The 19408-nt window shown below is 47.2% G+C and overlaps 1 protein-coding gene and 1 long non-coding RNA gene across 3 annotated transcripts in view; one reads left to right on the forward strand and one right to left on the reverse strand.

The window, feature by feature from the left end:
- The window catches only part of Opa1 (OPA1 mitochondrial dynamin like GTPase), a 576400-nt gene that overhangs the window by 386693 nt on the left and 170299 nt on the right, over positions 1–19408 (reverse strand). The gene's annotated exons all lie outside the window — the stretch shown is intronic.
- Positions 5561–11138, forward strand: LOC126512268 (uncharacterized). Its single transcript, XR_007594977.1, has 3 exons — positions 5561–9154; positions 9209–9234; positions 9341–11138. It is a non-coding gene; the product is annotated as an uncharacterized lncRNA (long non-coding RNA).

Raw genomic sequence — 19408 nt, forward strand, 5'->3', positions numbered from 1 at the left:
TTCATGCTGGCAGAGTCCCGAGGTCCACAGTGTGTCACACAGCAGGAGTCTGAGCGCACATCTGTATCTGTATCTATCTCTGTCATGTCACATCTCTCTTCTTGAGAACCACCATGCTAAAAGCATTTTGGGGAACTCTTGGACAGTTCCTGGTGGAGTTATGTATGCACCTACCCCAGGATTAAGTGGTCCCACCTTTATGTATTTACACAAGAAAATAGGATACTAAAGATTTATACAAGAAAAGCATGTTCCCAATAAAAGTATAAAGAATGTTTATAACAGCCTTATTCAAAGAGCTGACTGGAAACAATGTGACTCTCCGCAGGCAAAGGCCTGAATAAATAACCGCACAATAGAACACTACCATAAAATAAAAGGGAACACCCTATGCACATGGTAATAGGCTCAAAATTGTAAAAACCATCGGGTTCCATTAATTAAACCCATATACAGAAAAAAACTAGTGTATAATGTTTGATATGAGACAGTGGGTATGAGTGCATGAGACAGGCAGAGGGTGTTCTGACTGCTAAGAAGTTGGGGGAAATTTCTCTAATGATAGATATGTCCATACTTCATTTTCGGTGATGATAATACATGTCTAAAATTCTTAAGATCTGTCAAGCTGAGTGACAAAAATCTCAACATTGTTTCATGTAAATTTTACATAAAAAGACAAACAAGGCCTGGCAGCTGACTTATATGTGATTCTTCTATTCTAACTTGAATGTTTACATGGATCATAATTATACCAAGACACATGAAAGATGTGTTATTAGTTAGGTTTCATTGCTATAACAAAGTACCTGTGGCAATCACTTTATGAGAAAAGGTTTCTTTAGCATATATGTTTGGAGGCTGGAAGTCAAAACAGTTTGGCACAGTGCAGGGAAGGAACTCCAGGCTACATTAATATCAACTGGGCCCTATTGCTTTTGCCTCTGGTCCTTGGCGTTGGTGCTGGCAGAGTCCCGAGGCACACAGTGTGTCACACAACAGGAGTCTGGAGCACACATCTGTATCTGTATCTGTATCTGTATCTGTATCTGTATCTGTATCTGTATCTGTATCTGTATCTATCTCTAGCATATCATATGAAGCCATTAGGATTCAACCATGGATGTCGTACCTAAGAACTTAATCTAATCATTTCCCAGAGGTCACACTTGAGACACCATGATCAAACTAAATTTTCACTTGTCTCCGTTAGGGTTCCTATCGCTGTGATAAACACCATGACCAAAGCAAGTTGGGAAGGAAAGGGTCTGTTCAGCTTATGGTTCCACATCACAGTTCTTCATCAAAAGGAGTCAGGACAGGACCTCAAGCAGAGGAGGAACCTGGAGCCAGAAGCTGACGCAGAGGCCATGGAGGGGAGCTGCTTACTGGCTTGCTTCCCATGGCTTGTGTTTCAGTTGGTGTTCTATAGCTGTGAGGAGACACCATGACCACCACCACTCTTTTAAAAGAAAGCACTTAGCTGGGGCTGCCTTACGTTCAGAGGGTTAGTTCATTATTATCACGGCAGAAAGCACAGTGGCACGCAGGCAGACATGGTGCTGGAGGAGCCGAGGGTTCTACTTCTGGATCTACATGCAACAAGAAGAGACAGCAAGAGACACTGGACCCGGCTTGAACATTTGAAACCCCAAAGCCCACACCCAGTGACACATGTCCTCCAACAAGACCACACCCACTCCAATAAGGCCACACCTCCTAATCTCTCTCAAGTAACACCACTCCCTAACAACCAAGCATTCAAATTTGGAGCCATTCCTATTCAAACCACCGCAGCTTGTTTAGTCCACTTTCTTATAAAACCAAGATACCAGCTCAGGAATGGCAGCCCCCACACATAGCACCAGAGCAGCAGTTGAGAGCTACATCTTGATCTGCAGGCCCTTGTGATCAAGCATTCAAATACCTGAGCCCGTGGGAGCCATTCCCATTCATACCACCACACACCTGGAGATGCCCGTGAGCACTCTGATGTTGGCCTCTGTATGGATTGCAATGTTAAGTCAAACCTTGTGATAATGCCAGTGGGCTTAGAAATCAAAAGGGATAGGACAGGCTCCAAAGCTACAGAGAAACCCTGTCTCAAAAAAACAAAAACAAAAACGAAAAAAAAAAAAAAGGATGATTTTTGTATGGCCCACTGAGGTGGCATTCCCCTCTGTATGCTATGAATATGTTTTATTGCCACTGGTTAATAAAGAAGCTGCTTTTGGCCAATGGCTTAACAGAAGATAGCTAGGCTAGAAGAGATACATATAGAGAGAGTTGGTGGAGTCAGAGAGATGCCATGTAGCCTCCACAGGAGACAGAGGTGCTGGAAACTTGCTGGTAAACCATGAACCTCATGATAAAATAAAAAATAATAGAAATGTGTTCATTTAAGATGTAAGAGCTAGCTAGGAGTACACTAGAGTCATTGGCCAAGCAGTGTTGAAATAATACAGTTTCTGTGTGATTATTTCAGGTCTGGGAAGCTGGGAAACAAACAAGCAGCCTCCACCTATAGTCCACCATGATTGATAAGGGAATCAGATTCACTGTGATAGGTTCATAAACGACCTTAATTCTCCCTAAGCAGGACTGCTTCCTAATCCACATTCCTTTCCCTGAAGTTCACATCCTCTCTTGGAGGTCAAACCCAGCCCTCAGGCCCAAACAGAGAGCCAGCCACCTGGGAAAGACTTAACCATGTGGCATCAGAGGTGACACCTCAATGGTGTGTGTGTCTGAATGGCAGTGCATACTGGGGTACCCCAAACACAGATGATGGTGGGTGAGGCAGGGACTAGGCTGTCTTGTATCAGAAAGAGGAGGAGGCTTCTTCAACCTGCCCAGACTTCCCAGCAGACATGGCTCAGGGATTCAGGGCAAGATGTACTTGAGCAGACATGGGAGGAGAGTTGTAGCTTGGGGTGCACTGGGTTTGGGGGTAGGCACCCAGAAATGAGAAACCAGCTACAGCTGCCTAAGGCTCCTTTCAGGGCCACTTGACATGCTCAGAGCACACATGTAGCCTGGAACTGCTCTATGTTTTCAAGCTTCAGGTCAATTGGCTGTGTCGCATAGGCACCTGACGCTTGTGCACCTCCAAGTGTGACCTGGGGACCAGCAGCATTGGCATCACCTGGAAGCTGGTTAAAAGTGGAAAACCCTGGGCCTATGACAGGTGAGCTAGAGACTCTACTTCAATGGACATCTCGTGAGCAGCAAGTTTTGATACATCAGGGGAAGTCCATTCTGTAAAGCAGGATTGAACTTTACCTCCAGAAAGACATCCTGTGTCAGTGTGTGGATGAGTGGGAATGCAGAGCCTCCTGAGGGAAGAGGAAAGGGTTTGTCCACACTGCTGGGGAATAAGCAGACAGACAGAGAGACAAGAAAATATAAAAGGCTATTTCAGTATAAAATGAGGCTGGGGAGGTCTGGGATTTCACTTGACTGATGCCTCCTTCCTTAGGACAAGGGCAGCTGAGGTGAAGCCCTTGGCTGCTCGTTATCACCCACCTCTCAGTAGAGGACCCCATCCCAGCACTCATCTATGCCCTAGGCTATAAGCATAGCAGAAAACAGCCAACACCAGAAAGCTTCAGAGGCCTGGGTGACAAGCTGCACTCAGGTTCCTACCTGCCATCTTGGAAGTGCTGCCGTGAGTCATCCCTGAGCCCAGCAGCATGTGGACATCTTAGACAATCTAGCAAACTCCTGGGCAAACTGCCCTGTGCACAGAAGCTTCTGATGAGCAAACTTGGGCAAGACAGGCCCTCAAATTTTGCCAAACCATCAGAGGCTCTGTCTTATCATTGTGCAGAGTGCTGTTATCTCTAGAGCTCAGTCCCACAGTGCTACCCTGGATAACTCTCAGGTCAGGTAATCTTTCTCTGGTGCTTCAGAAACAACTCCCTGGGGGACAAAGATAGGCGCTTCTCACTTGGCGTCTCAGAAGTGCAGTCATTGTTAGCCAAGAAGAGTTCCTCCGATATAGACAACGAATTCCAGCAATACCACCGCTAGAGTATCAGAGCCAAAGGAGACCTCACTCCTCTGATGTGGTTCTTTATGAAGCACTGCCAGGAGGCAGAAGAGAACAGGGGCAGAGCTAAAGACCGACTGCATCAGAATCTTTGCAGCTATGTAATCTCATGTTATTAAATATTGACTCTGTTCCCCGTGTCCTCGTGTGCAAGGAGGGAATGCTGATAGTGCCGCCGTCCTGGAGCTGTTCTGAGAGTTAAAGACAACCTCCAGCCTTAGGAGACCACTTGAGGACACAGTATGCACTAAGCCCAGGGGAGCTGTTGAAGCTGCTTCCAGCCTGGAATCTCAATGAGGGCGAATAATGCAGGGTGCTCACGGGCGCTCTTTCCAAGGAAGATCGGTCACGTGGGCTAGAGGAAGTGGAGGTTCAAAAAGGGAACCTCATGCTCTCTGTCTTCTACCTCCTCTTTTTTTTTTTTTTTTTTTTTTTTTTTTTGGCTGGGATACACTCTCACACTTGGATGGACACATACACCCCACAACAGATTTGCAGCTGTCACGAGAGAGATAACATGGGAACAACTGCCAACAGCTGGGCTCCCAGCCCCACTTGCTCAGGCTGTTCCAGCTCCAGCTGTGAGGAAAGAGGAAGACTGGAGCCAAAATCAGCCTCCCCCACCCCTGAGAAAATCCACCTAAATTACACAGCTGCCTGCCCCACCTCCACCCCCTTGGGCCTTCAGCTGGAGCATGGGAAATTGGATGGGGAGGTGAGGGGCTGGGAGGCCAGGAAATTGACTCTGTTTATTCCTGTCTTCCTGGAGAGTAGGCACAGGACCTCCCTGCCCCCACCCTCCACTGGGGACCTGGGTGTCTAGCCTGGCCTACAGCTGTTGTGTGTCTAGGTCGGGCATCTGTCCTGCTCTGCTATGAACCATAGGAGGAGGGGGCTTTCCAACAGTGGTTCTCAGCCCTGACTGTGTATGACAATCACCCAGAGATATTACCTGCAGCTCCCCAGAACTGAGTGGGGCCTCTTCAAGGAGGGCCAAGGTGCTGGCGTTTTTTCAAAATTCTTAGGTGATGTTAACGTTCATGGTTGGGAACCTGTGGCCGACAAGGAAAAGCAAGACTCTTGGGAGCTGCACATCACTGGCTTCCATGACTCTGGAAACAATTCGGCTCAGGCTCGCCACACCCAGCACAGCTTCAGAAACAGACCTGGCTGGGGTGACAAGAGAATGAATGAAGAACGGATGGAGAGATGGACACAGTGACAGAAAGTAGAGTTCCGGTGGTCTGGTCTCTCTGTTGGGGGAATCAAAGCCCCTCAGCAGCCAGGGGGGGGGGGGTTGTTGTACAGAGCTGAACAGAGAAGTGTGGTTACTGCACATGGCTAAAAGAGAAGGTAGTATTTACAGTGTACAGCTGCCTCAGGGAGGTGGGTCTAGCTAATCTTAGTAGGACAACCTCTGCAGGGGAGCAACCTTCAAGTCATGAGTATCTGGAAGGGTGTGGGGGGGCTATGATAGACATTTTTTTGCATATGTTGTCAATACTCACATTGGTTCCCCGCGAAGGCTATGCAGTCCCTCTGAGTCTGAGGCTGTACGGTCCTCGACATAACTGTGCCTGTGTCAAGAACACACATTCTCTCAAGACTTCAGTCACTCAGGGCTCCCTCCAATCTCTACACGCGCTCTTATTTTATAGATGGGAAATGTGTGGTGTGGGGAGTTGTGACCAAGTCCAGTGTCACTTACGCTGACCGTAATGCAATGATAAAATAAACAAATGGTAAAGGCGCCTTGCTAATATGCGGGCCTTGAAGGGCAGTGCGAGTTGCTAGCAGTAGTGATGGGACAAGGCACCTGCCAACCAAGAGCCAGGCAGGGGAATGGCCATGAACACTCTGAATGTCATCGTCTGGACTTGGGTACACAAGGAAGGGCAGGCTTCAAAAGGCCCCCATTTGCTGCTCCGCAACCACTCAGTGGAGCTCAGCCCCTAAGATGAGTGCCCGTGCAGCAGTCCCTTACCCTTACGCCTGGGTAAGGTGAGCCCCACCCTTTCCAGAACCGTGTCTGTCTCCATGAGTCAGAAGGAACCAACAAGTCCTGTGGTTTGTATTCTGGACCTTCCTCTGTGTACAGAGGGCTCCTGAATTCCTTGGTGAAATGCAGATGTGTGGCTTCCAGGGCATGCCCAGGTCTTTCCTCGGGTCTGTCTTCATGAATGTGGGGTGTACTCGGTTGGGGGGAGGGCAAACAGGCAAAAGGGTAGCTCTGCTCAGGGATTTGGAAAATAATTGGACTTTGGACAATATGTCCAGATGTGTCTTTGTGGGGGAACATGAGGCTCCTTGCAGACACGGATATTGAAGGGGGAGGAAAGAGAAAGGGGATGGGCGTAGGCCAGAGACATACGTCTCTTGCACTACCATGTTCGGGGGAGGGGTGGGCAAAATTCCAGGAATTTGAGAAATTGAAATTAGAACTTGGGCTTTCAGATCACTACGATATGCCTTTGTAAAGATGGGAGATAGAACATATTTTAATAATTGTCTCCCACTCCTTTTAGAACTTCGAAATATAGATTGAGTAGTTCGAATGTTTGCTCCAGGTACTGTAGCTGTGTCTGCTGGATGAGTGTCCCAAAGCTAAGGACACCACTCAGAAAGTAAAGGGCACTCTGGGTTCCACACCTACTTGTCCTCAGGTCTTAGAGTCCTTGTGCTGTGCAAACCCTGCACAGCCTTGACTGGGAGGGAATCAACTGATTCTCAAGGAGCAAGTGTGGGCCAGGGAAGGGCCAGGGAAGGGCCATCATGGATGTTCTTAAAGAGTCTTAAAGAGCTTGTCTTGCCTGGTCTGCAGGTTCCCTTCACAGAGAGCAGACTCCTGAGTTGAAATTGCCTTTTTTTTCCCCTATCTCAGCATCAATGCATTGAAGTAAAGTTCCCAGGTCCCCTTCCCCATAGCAAATTAACTGTCACACATGATGCCAGAGGCCACTGGCTTCCAGGGGGTTCTGATCAAGCTGACACCAATCTCAGTGGGGTATGCTGGCCTTGCTGCTCTGTCTGTTAGGACTATTTCCTAACCATGCTACTCTGCCAACACAAAATAATCCCAATCAAGCCAAATCAGACCAGACTAAAAGATATCCAGGTTTAATCAGACACCTGCGCTCCTGGGTGGCCCTGAGGGGTCGGGGAAGCTACCAATGCGACCACCGGAGAGGAAAAGGGAAAACCACATGTTTGTTTCCTGGGGAACAGTTTTGAAGAGCCACAGTCACCATCCTCCGTGAGCACTATGGAGAGTAATCTCAAGTGAAGGGATTAGGAGGAGCCTCCTTTGGTGAGAACTCTTATGACTGGCTGGTGGCTGAACACACGCAGACAGGGAACTCTCAGGAGGGAGCCAAGACCAGGAGGTGGTGAAGCAGAAGTGCTTGAAAAGACTGTGATAGGGTCAAGTGGGCTGTGAGCAAGTCAGCTGTGTGAACGCACTAGATCCTGAGTCCGGGACTGTGAGAGTCAGAATGGAGCCTGCAGTGGGCGTCCTAGACCTCCCTGACAAGCAGGTCCAGAGCCACTTGTGTCCCCACCCTGACATTGTCAGCTGCACTCTCCGAGGCCACCCTGTAAGCAAATATTTTCATGATTGTGACCATTTGGAGAGCAGCAGTGAGCTCTTTCGAATGCAAGCGTGCCTGTCAGCCATGCAGACTGGACTGCTTCACAGAGTGGGAATGTTTTGAATACCTCCGAAGCATCAGCCAGATGTTGCTCAAACAGGTGCCCAATGTATGACCGAGAACTCTTGAGCTTTGCCCCCTAGAGCCTGTCTGCAGCAACACATGCCGTCTTCCTCTGCGTGTCCTTTTCATTGGTTCCTGCTTCATTCTTCAGCCTCCAGCGAGAGTCCAGCTGCCTGCCAGAGGACCGTGAGCACCAAGGACAAGCCAAGCAAGCATCAGATAAGACCAGGGCTTCAGAAGCCCCACGGTTGACTGAATGAGTAGAGGCACAAATAGTCCCAGTGTCCGGAGAGGCGAATCTCAAGAGGCCTCTGGCTTTGTTTTCCCTTGCAGGCTGTGCTGTGTTGCAAATGAAGTCTTGCCAGCAAGAGGCAGGAATGTCCTAGAAATGTGAGGGCCAGAGGCAAACGGTCCTTTCAACTTGTTTGCTTTTCGCTGGATGGTGTGGCTGCCTCCAACCCTCTCTTCCTGCAAAGACTCCATTTCTTGAAGCAACCCCCCAATCAGCCTCCCATTGCCTCTCTCCCGCTTTGCTTCTGTCTAGCACCTGAGTAAGAACAAAGTGGATGATGTCAATGCATGCTGAACTGAGCTGGCCAGATGTGTCTGCCTTTCCATAATACCAACCTCCCTCTGCCTTCACACCTCTGCCCCAAACACACATCCTGCCACCCCCATCTCTGCAGCACATGCCTGCACGCACGGCAGGAGGCAATTTGCAGCAGAGGGAGTGTAGGCCTTAGTTCTTGATTTCAAGGTAGATTTCTTCTGGCTGTGTTTCAGGCCAGAAGACAAAATCTTGGATGGCATTCAAACTCGAGCTCATCAATACCTCACTCCCAGGATTCAGAGAAGGAGCAGATAAACAGGATAAAGCCTTGTCTACCAAGTTGATCTGCAGTAGAGCGGGCTCCACACCAGAGCACTGCGGTCCCTCCACAGCCCTGGGCTACACCAAGTCTCACAAATCGTGGCTTGCATTTTTTTGGATCCACTTGCCTGTAGAGATGCTTAGGAAAGGGTTATCCAAGATTATCAGTGGCTGCCAGAAAGAGGCCTACTCTTTTGAGTGTACTGAGGACTGGATGGATGACCTAGCCAGAGTTCCCAAGCTGGCTCTCCCTGATCTTTCCCCCACTCTTTATTAATAAAACTCTTAAAGTGGGTTTCGTTGTTTATCTTGTGGTCCGTTCTCATGCACAGCAAATATCAGAAATCCTGTCTCAACAAAACAAAAAAACAAAAAGAAAGGTGTTTGAAGAGTTCTGTTTCTAAAGATAGAGGCCACTAAAGCCAGCCCCAGCCTGTATTCCAGATCACACAGTCACCCCTGCACGCCAGGTCACATAGTCACCCCTGCACACCAGGTCACACAGTCACTCCTGCATGCCAGGTTACACAGTCACCCCCTGCACACCAGGTCACACAGTCACCCCCTGCACGCCAGGTCACACAGTCACCCCTGCATGCCAGGTCCCACAGTCACCCCTGCACGCCAGGTCCCACAGTCACCCCCTGCATGCCAGGTCCCACAGTCACCCCTGCACGCCAGGTTACACAGTCACCCCCTGCACGCCAGGTCACACAGTCACCCCCTGGATCCTCACAGTCGCTGCCTAGGGTTACTGTCCCTACTCTCACTCTGAAGACGAGGAAACGGGGAGAGATCTGTACCAGGTTTTTTCTTCCAGGCTACCAACCAGCTCCCAAATGATGACACAGAGACTTATTATTAGTTCTGAATGCTCGGCCTAGCTTAGGCATGTTTCTGGCTAGCTCTTTTAACTTAAACTAACCTGTTTCTTTTTACCTAGCCTTAGCCTCAGGACTTTTGATCTTTTCTTACTTTCTTGCTGTTTCTATGGCCAGCTGCCTGGCAGGCAGTCTCCTAGCTTCAGCTCCTGGGGATTTCTTGTCTTCTCTTATTCTTCTCCTCTTTCTAAATCTCTCCTCCCATTTATTCTCTCTGCCTGTAAGCCCCACCTATTCCTCTCTCTCTGCCTAGCTATTGGCCATTCAGCTCTTTATTAAACCAACCAGATGCCTTAGGCAGGCAAGGTGAAACAGGTGCAATACATCTTTACATGATTGAACAGATGCAGCATAAATAAAAGTAGCACACTGCTGTGGGACAATGGCTTTAATCTGTAAAGATTTGTTTCTTGTGTTTGTTTAATAAAATGCCGATTGGCCAGTGGCCAGGTAGGAAGTATAGGTGGGGCAATGAGAGAAGGAGAATTCTGGGAAGAGGAAAGACGCAGTCACCCAGATGCAGAGGAAGCAAGATGAGAATGCCTCACTGAGAAAACTACCAAGCCACATGGCTAACACAGACAAGAATTATGGGCTAATATACAAGAATTAATAAGAAGCCTGAGTAAATAGACCGATCAGTTAATAATTAATGCAGGCCTCTCTGTGTGTTTCTTTGGGACTGAAAGGCTGTGGGACCAGGAAGGACAGAAAACCTCAGTCAACAGCTCACGTTTACACAGTTAAAGTAATATTCTGCAGCAGAAACAAATGTAACACATCTTTACATAGTTAAACTAATATTCTACAACAGAGGTTAAATGACCCAGCAATTCCCTAGGGTTCTCTGACAAAAAAAGTAGCAGGGTGCATAAATTCAGAGAACCCTAGAGAAGTAGCAAAATGTATATTAAACTAAATCATACCAGGCATTCAATTCCATGGTCTTTCCATTACAATAATACAAATATGTCAAGATCCAAGGAGTCTTTCATTCTGTCCATCAAGATTCCACCCCCATATCATGCTCCAGCCCTTTCACCAACATCAACAAACGAAACTCCCTGAACCATCTGAGATATGCAAATTGCTACTTTACAGGAAGTGCGGCTAGGGTTCTTTGTTTATGGACACAAATGTCTTCACCAGATTGGGCCCTTCATCTTCTGTTTGTACATGAAAAAAACATTAGAGGCACCTTTCTCTAAGGAGAGAGTCAGATCGCTGTTCATAATTCTCCCAAGGCCAAGACATTTTAGTAAAGAGACAGTCACTTCTCCATCCCTTCCCTCGTTTAGTGACCCTTTGAGCTGTATCAGTTGTGTGAGGATTCTCTAAGCCAGTATTTTTTCCAGCTACCTTTGGATGGAGAGTTTGAGACGTGGAGATGGCCTCCCAGGTCCTAGAATTGAAAGAGAAAACTAAAACTAGCAGAGAGAAACCAATTGTTTAGAGGCGTGACCAGAAAGAAATACAACAGATGCCAGAGTCCAGCTCAATGCTTCTAAACCCATGGAGTGGCATCCTGATCTCAATGCAGTCCCGTGTCTCCATCACACTCAAGATTTGAACCTTGTTTTGGTTTGTTGTTGCTGGTTTTCTTTCCTTCCTTCTTTCTTTCTCTATTTTTTAAAAAAAAGATTTATTTATTTATTCATTTATTCATTTATTTATTTATTTATTTATTTATTATGTATACAGTGTTCTGACTATATGTCTGCTGCAGGCCAGAAGAGGGCACCAAATCTCAATATGGATGGTTGTAAGCCACCATATGGTTGCTGGGGATTGAACTCAAGCTCTCCGGAAGAGCAGCCAGTGCTCTTAACTGCTGAGCCATCTCTCCAGCCCCACTTTTGTTTGTTTTGCGTCAACATTTTGTTCGATAGTCCAGGATGGCCTTGAACTTGTAGTAACCCCTCCTGCCTCAGCCTCTAAATGCTGATTACAAGCACACTGAGTTTTAATCAGATTCCATGGAAACTTCCATCTCTTGTTTTTTTTTTTTAAGGCTTTCCTTTAGTTTTTCACCATATATGTATATCTGTGAATGTGGTGGTTTGAAAAGGAGAGGCCCCCGTAGGCTCGTATATTTGAGTGCTTAAGGTAGCACTATTTGAAAGGATTGGGAGGTGTGGCTTTGTGGGAGGAAGTGTTTCAGTGACTTGAACGTTGGGATCCCAAAAGCCTGTGCCAGACCTAGTGGCTCTCCTCCAGCTACCTATGGATCCAGATGTAGAACTCTCAGCTTCTCTCCAGCACCATGTCTGCCTGCATGCTGCCATGCTCCCCATCGTAGTGACTAAACCTCTGAAACTGTAAGTAAGCCCCAGTGAAATCCTTTCTTTTAGAAGAGTGGCTGTGGTCATGGCATCTCTTCACAGCAATAGAACACTGACTAAGACAGTACGCATGTCTGTGTGTATGCCACATGTCTGTGGTGTAAACAGAGACCAGAAGAGGGGATTAGATTCCTAGGGGCTGGAGTTTCAGGGTCTGTGAGTCACCTGACATGTCTGTTGGGAGCCACACTCAAGTCCCGCAGGAGAGTCTCTGCTCTTCACCAGCGAGCCATCTCTCCAGTGCCTCTTCTTCATAGTAAGACACGATTAAAAAGAGACCATGGGACTTACAGATGGCAAAGTATAAAGCCGCTTTTTATTTTCCATGAAAGGCTAAATCAAACTGAGTTTGTTCATTTTGAATTTGTGGTCAATATCCAAATCTGTCTTTGCCTCTAATAGCCCCTGAAATGTGATCTCTGGACAGCGAACAGTGTCCTTTTCTGTCCTGTACAGGCGGCACCCTTACAGGACAGTACCTCTTTGATGAGTCAATGCTCTTCTAAATGGACAGGGCCAGGGGAGGGGTTCAGGCAAACCTTCTTTAAAGCCTATTTCTGGACCAAACATTAATTAAGCCTGAACTTTTTTTGTCCCTGGAAGGGCCAGGCTGGGTTGAGATGGCACAGTAGAGGGGAAGAGCCCTTTATGGAATTAAGGATCTAAGTTCCCTCTCTGTGTTGTGCCAGCTTCCTGCGTGGTCTCAGGTACACCCCATCCACCCCAGGCCTCAGTTTCCCCACCTCTCGGAAGAAAGATGGGGCCAGACTCTCTCTTTCGGAAGAAGGCCACTGTTGTCCTGTGTTCTGTTCCCACCCCCACCTTTGCGTTTCCTTCTGTCTTTGGCTTGGCTGTGTGTGCCATTCAGAACACGAGAGGAGTAAGATCCCCGGATGGAGGGAAGGCAGGATTTAGTCTAAGAGGTAGATGACATTACTAGTGAGGAGAGAAAGAAGTCTGACTTTTCCACAAGGCTTTTTATTAAGCTTTGCTGGCCTTGCACGGTGAGTCGCCAACACACACACACACACACACACACACACACACAGCCACTGAATGCTACATTGTGGTGCTGGATCCCTCTGGGCAGAAGTTGCTATTTGCAGCGTCCATCAGATCGTCTGAGAAAGTGGGAAGCCAGAGCTGTCAGCTTTCGCCAGGCCTTGCCAGACTGTGTCCAACACAGGGACCTCCCAGGGAGACCAGAGCAGAGGAAATCAAGTTGGAAATTCACTGGCAGCCTACATTTGACCCCATGGAAAGTGTTGACTTGAGCTAAAGGGAATGTCACAATTTACTGTGGCCTGGCTGTGCTGTTCAAACACAACATAGTGGGGTTACCTCTTATCCCATGCTGCTCTGAATGCTGGGCACCATTGTATACCTGCCCTGGAGGACATAAAAGTTAGAATGTCTGGTCCTGGTCCTCAGAGAGCTTGTAGTCCAGTGTGAAGGGCAGTGACAACAGCGGTGGCCGTGATCTATTTTGTCAGGTACCATTCTTGATGCAGACAGATGGGCTTGAGGGGCACAGCAAACCCAGAAATTAATTCTGAGAGGTGGTACAGCTAACTGTGGTGACCAACTTGTCCATGTCCAGCGACACCTATTATATGAGATGGTAAGGCACTTCTGTATGCCTCTACGGTGGTGTTTCATGACCACAGATTGGAGGTTTGGGGGCTCTAGTGAGTGGATTCATCTCTTGACACACTCATGGCGTGATGACAGTGGGGGTGGTAAAAGGCAGATGTGGTTGGAGGTATGTGGTTCCCGAGGGTATGGCCTTGGAGCTATATTTTACTTGATGTTCCTATTGCTTCCTGGATGCCTTGATGTAAGCTGTTCTGCTTTTCCATGCCATCCTTACCCTGATGGACCTCTAAATGAATGAGCAAAATAAGAGTTCCTTCCTGTCTTGGTTAGGGCTTCTATTCCTCTGAAAAGACACCATGACAGCAGCAACTCTTATAAACATTTAATTGGGACTTGCTTACAAGGGCAACATGCAGGCAGACATGACAAGAGAAGGAGCTGAGAGTTCCCCATCTTGATCTGCAGACAGCAGAAGGAGACTGCCCACTAGGCCTGGCTTGACCATATAAAGCCTCAAAGTCAGCCTTCACAATGACACACTTCCTCCAACAAGACCACACCTCCTAATAGTGCCACTTTCTATGGGCCAAACATTCAAATACATGCGTCTATGGGGGCTATTCCTATTCAAACCTCTATACTTCCTAAGGTCAGGTCACAGCTCAACAAAACAATTCCAGGGTAGGAAGGAGAAAAGACTCACAAGGAAGAAATTTCCCTGAGCTTTGAAGGATAATGAAGATTTCTTAAGGTAAAAGAGGCAAGGAGAGACATCATTGTGTGAAGGCCCAGTACCAAGCAGGCTCAGAAGTACAAGAATATAGGGAGCTGGGAAACCTGTACTAGTTTTCTCAGAGACTGCGGAATAGTGTGTAAGGGTGGATGGATAGTAAGATGTGTTGGGGGCTTTGTAAGTTGAACTGTGCCTCTCCCAAAGAGAAGTTGAAGTCATAATCCCTGGTAATTACACATGTGACCTTATTATTATTATTTTTAATTTAATGTTCTTTAGTGTTCTGCCTGCATGCATGTCTTGTGAGGGTATCAGAAGCCCTGGATCTGGAGTTACAGACAGGTGTGAGCTGCCATGTGGGTGCTGGGAACTGAATCCCAGGTTCTCTAGAAGAACAGTCAATGATCTTAATTGCTGAGCCATCTCTCCAGCCCCTGCCTGTGACCTTATTTGGAGATAAGGTCTTTGTGGGTGTAATTAAGGACGTCACATCAGCTGCATGAAGAGTATAAATTCACTGACTGGTGTTCTTATCAGAGGAGACTTTGACTATGGGTTCAGTGGACTGGGCACCACGGGAAGATGGAAGTAGAGATTTGAGCAATGCAGCTAAAAGCAAGGAACAAAGAGAATGGCCAACAGTCTCTAGAAGTCAGGAAGAGGCAAAGCATGGTTGGACCCTCTCAGTCCCAAGGAGGAACTAACCATGCTCATACTGTGAGCAGAACTGAGAAGTAATGTCTCTGACTCAGCTTGTAGAAACTTGCCACAGTAGCTCTGGGGACTCATAGGCATATGAGCTAGCTTGAAGTGTTACTGGCTTGCCTGGGACCTTGGTTCTCATGGGTGTTTCTTATAGAGCTAGCAGAAGGACTTGGAAGCTTCTGTATTCAGATATCCAAACTGATACGCAGACTATTTACTCAGATTATGTATAAGTGCTAAATTATATTGTCTCTTTTTTCTGATTCAGAAAGATAAACAACCTTGGATATTTGCTACTCCAAATGATTGTTTTAAATAATTTTAAATTTGCAGAAGACAATCAAAGAAATGCACGGAGTTCCTATAACCCTTTCTCTCAGCTTCCCCAGTGTTATCCTTCTTCAAGTCAATCATTGCCGCTAAGACACTACCATTATGCACTAACTGACTTCTGTGGCTTCTGTGATGGGCTTCTGGGTTGCCAACTTGCCTCCCAGATGGTTTTCTCTTTCTTTTAATTGCGAGTGAAATGTATTCGTCTTAGAGGATGGATGAAGGTAGGTCTCTCCCTGTCATGGTAACCAGCTTTCTCATCCATCTGCATCAGCTAACTCCCCCAAATCTAGATGAGATGCTCCTTTTAGATGGCCCACTAATTTGCTACTCTTTCTCTTCTCTCTGTGTACTTCGCCCTCTCCACTGCTCCTCAGTAGAGCTGACTATTGGCATTCATTGATTGTTTATGGGATGGATGGATGGATGGATGGATGGATGGATGGATGGATGGATGGATGGACAGACGGATGGATGGATGGAGTCCTTATGTCTGGAGCTACAATTTGTTGCTGACACCAGAACTATGTCACGTTACCTACAAACTAAAAGTGTTTGCATCACTGCTGGGGTCCTGTAGGTGAACTTTCATTGGATCACCAGTTCCCATTCTGCCATGTGGCCTGTTACCTCTGCTCAGTACTCTATGCTCTGCTTCCTCCAGCCTGGCTGGTAAAATCTGTGTGCCTCAGATTAGTCCCTGAGTTTCTATCCCCTCTTGGAAGTTCCATGTAACCTCTCCCACCTAGCTATTGGCCATTCAGCTCTTTATTAAACTGATCAGAAGGCACCTCGGGCAGAGTCACATCTTCAGGGTTATCCCACAACAGGACCAAATGCTTTATGTCACAGGAGCCCCATCACAGCAGATGGAAACTGATGGCATTTTCAGTCCCTCTTGGACCATCTTCAATGACGAAAGGGGAATACAAGGCTGGAATCACAAACTCCTTAACCGCCATGTCTAGGAGAGTCCTGCAAACCCAATGGCTCCCATATCTAGTTGGCTTACTTGGAAGCTCCACAAGGTGATGCAGTACCCTCTAGGACCTGGCTCTGATACAAAAGGCTGGCACCAGAAGTCCCTCTGCAACCCGACCTGCTACAGTGTGGGACCACGTGTCCGTGAAGGTCCTTCTAGCTCTGACTTTGCCTTTGCTTTAATCTTAAAAGAAGCTGCTAAATTGAAATGTAATATACATCAAGAATATACATGCGAGATACTAAAATATTCCTCTTAGGAAGTCATAGAGAACAGAAAATATGGGGCATTTCTTAATCTCCAAACCTATTCATCTCAGCCTCATTTTGTACAACATAATAGCAGAGATTTTTATGTAATGAATCCTGCACTGGCATGCCATTAGGATCTGATGGGTGAATGATAGACGCCTGAGTCCTGATTTTAATTTGAAATTGTTGTTTATGTCTACTCTGCTGCTGGGCATTGGCCAGCCTTTATTTTTACAGATAGGATATACCAAGTTTTATTATAGCAGAAGTTTATAGTTCCAATTAGGTCAGTCCTCATGTTCACACCTCTCCAGAATTGTAGCTGTCATTATAAGGAAGGCAAATTGCAGTAGGTGTCCTGTGATGGTTTGGTGGTTACTCGCTATATGGAATAAGAAACATCATATGTGGCCTACGCCCTGCTGCCCCCACCACCCCCCTCTTCTGGGTAAAGTAAATCAAGAACCTTCAAGAACATCAGGCAACGGATGCCATGTCTTTGCTCAGCTGTAATGAGCACGGGTGGGCTGGGTGGGCAAAATGGCTGTCTTTATGTTTGTCCACCCCAGGTAAGAACTGTGCTACTCCTAAGTCTGCATCTTTCCTACCCAGGCCTCTTGTCGAATACAGCATGGGCCAAGTGCATGACAAGGCTTGGAGGAGGCAGTGAAGGAGCTAGCCATCAAAGAGCATGCAGCCCAGTGCGGGAGAGGCTTGGGGGCTCTGATGAACTCACTGGGGCACTTGGTGGTTAACCAGTGTTTAAAAGACCAGCTTAGCTGTGCCATTCCAAGGAAACGCTTGGTGTTCCTCACAGTGTGAGTGGAAAAAGATTTCATGGTCTGTGTGATGCATTCTTCTTCGTTACTACGTCCCCATTTCCAAGAAACACTGAGGAATCAGCTCAGCCACCTGGCTAGTCAGAGGCACATATGAACACGCCTCATCACTAGTTTTCAGGCAGCTGCTGTGACATCTATAATGCTGGGTCATGAAAAAGACACCATGGCTTCCCTTTATTTTTAAGAGGGGCTAGGGGTTACTACTTACAGAAGCCAGAGGAGGACACCTGCTCCCTGAAACTGGAGTTACAGGCAGTTATGAGATGCCCAATGTACCTGCTGGGAACCTGACTTGGATCCTCTGTAAAAGCTGCAAGTGCTCTGAGCTGACGAGCCATCTCTTCAGGCACAAAGTTCTCAGCCCATGTCCGTGCTTCTCATGGGAGTGTGGGAGGTGAAATGAAGTCCTTCTGACCTCTCCAGGTGACAAAGGGCACTTTCCCATACTCTGCCTTTGGGGCGATTGTATCTGCAGGCAGAGCTTTCACCGGGATGTGACGAAGGTCTTTCCTATCTTGCTTTCCTCTTTCTTCCTGTGAACACACACGGGGCTTACCCCAAACACCAGGCCCTGTGCCAGATGCTAACTGATGGAGAGACGGACCGAGGGGACTGATACAGGTCATGAACAGGGCATTTTGAAAGCGTGAGGGGTCACCTGTGGTGTGTGCAGCTGTTAGTGACTGAGCCGTCACTGTGCTGTGCCAGAGACACAGCAATAAAGTAGAAAGAGTTCTTATCTTAAAGATCTCATACTCCGAAATATCCGTGAAACCGGGCAGATAATGTGGAGTGACAAATTCTGATAGTTCACCCACCTGTCTTTCCATCAGCATTCGTTCACCCAGAGGATGTGTTTATTATATTGAACAGAGCCAGCACACAAACCACAACTGAGGAACTCATAAATGTAGTTAATTCTCATGGTGGAACATTCTGCAAGGGGAACAATTCCAGGTGGACAGAGATCTGGGGGAGTGGGAGAAAAGCCTCCCAGATAGATTTGGGACCACCTCTCCACAAGGGGAGCAGACAAGTGTGAAGGAGGCAGTCACGGGATTAACTGGGTGGAGCTAGAAGCCATAGGCACAGGGACTCCCGAGGCCAAGGCTCTGAGATGCCAATCCTTTAGAAAACCGCAGGATGGCTGCTGGACAGTTAGTGGGAAGGACCTGGGACCTGCAGAGCTGATCTTAGGGGAGGGCTCAGTCAAGGTCATGAAAAACCTTATAAAAACTTTCCTAAGTGGGAGCTGGAGAGATGGTTCTGTGGTTAAGAGCACTTGCTGACTTTCCAAAGGACCTGAGTTTGATTCCCAGCACCCATGTCAGTGGCTCACAACCACCTGGCGCTCTAGCACCTGGGGATCCAATGTCTTCTTCTGGTTTCTGTGGGCATCGGCCTACATGTGCCCATTCTCAGACTGACACACACGTAAATAAGAATAAAATCTTAAAAAAAAATAACACTTGGAAAAAAACTTCATTAAGCACAGCCAAGGAGTGTTCACTGGGAAGGTTATTTTGTGACATGCTTTCAAAAGTGTTTTTATGGACCCTGCTCTTAGCTGAATTACATGACTTTCTTAACGGTGTGCAAAATAGCGAACAGTAAAGATATAAATCCAAACTCACAACTTAATGGACAATCACAGACCACCCTATATATTCAAGAGTAAGCATCTCCATCAGCTAGAAACACATTTACCAAAGTCACGCATTTGTTGAGCCGTAACAAAAGTCGCAATGCATTTTCGACTGTAGAAATCTGAACGAGTGAGTTCTGTGCCCCAATGAAACTAGACATAAGGAGCAGAGGAGGCCTCAGGAATTTAGAAATTAAGGAGCACACTTGAAGAAGTGTTCTTTGAAAGATTTTTGAATTGAAGACATGCTCCTCAACACAGTAGTGTTGGAGTACTCGGACCTTGAGAGTCGTAACTTCATCAATTCATAGCTGAAGGGACTACTGGGAGGTGGGACCCTGGGAGGTGGGTGCAGGTTCCTGGAGATGTGACTTTGAAGGTCACACCCTGGTCCCAACCCATCCTCATGGCTTGGCCAGCTCTTCTGCTGTGATGTTCCTGCTTTGCCGCAGGCATAAAGGCCAAG

This window comes from Alexandromys fortis, unplaced genomic scaffold, assembly GCF_014885135.2.
Source record: "Alexandromys fortis isolate MF-2015 unplaced genomic scaffold, M_Fortis_MF-2015_v1.1 scaffold_100_1_3062724, whole genome shotgun sequence".
Classification (NCBI taxonomy): domain Eukaryota; kingdom Metazoa; phylum Chordata; class Mammalia; order Rodentia; family Cricetidae; genus Alexandromys; species Alexandromys fortis.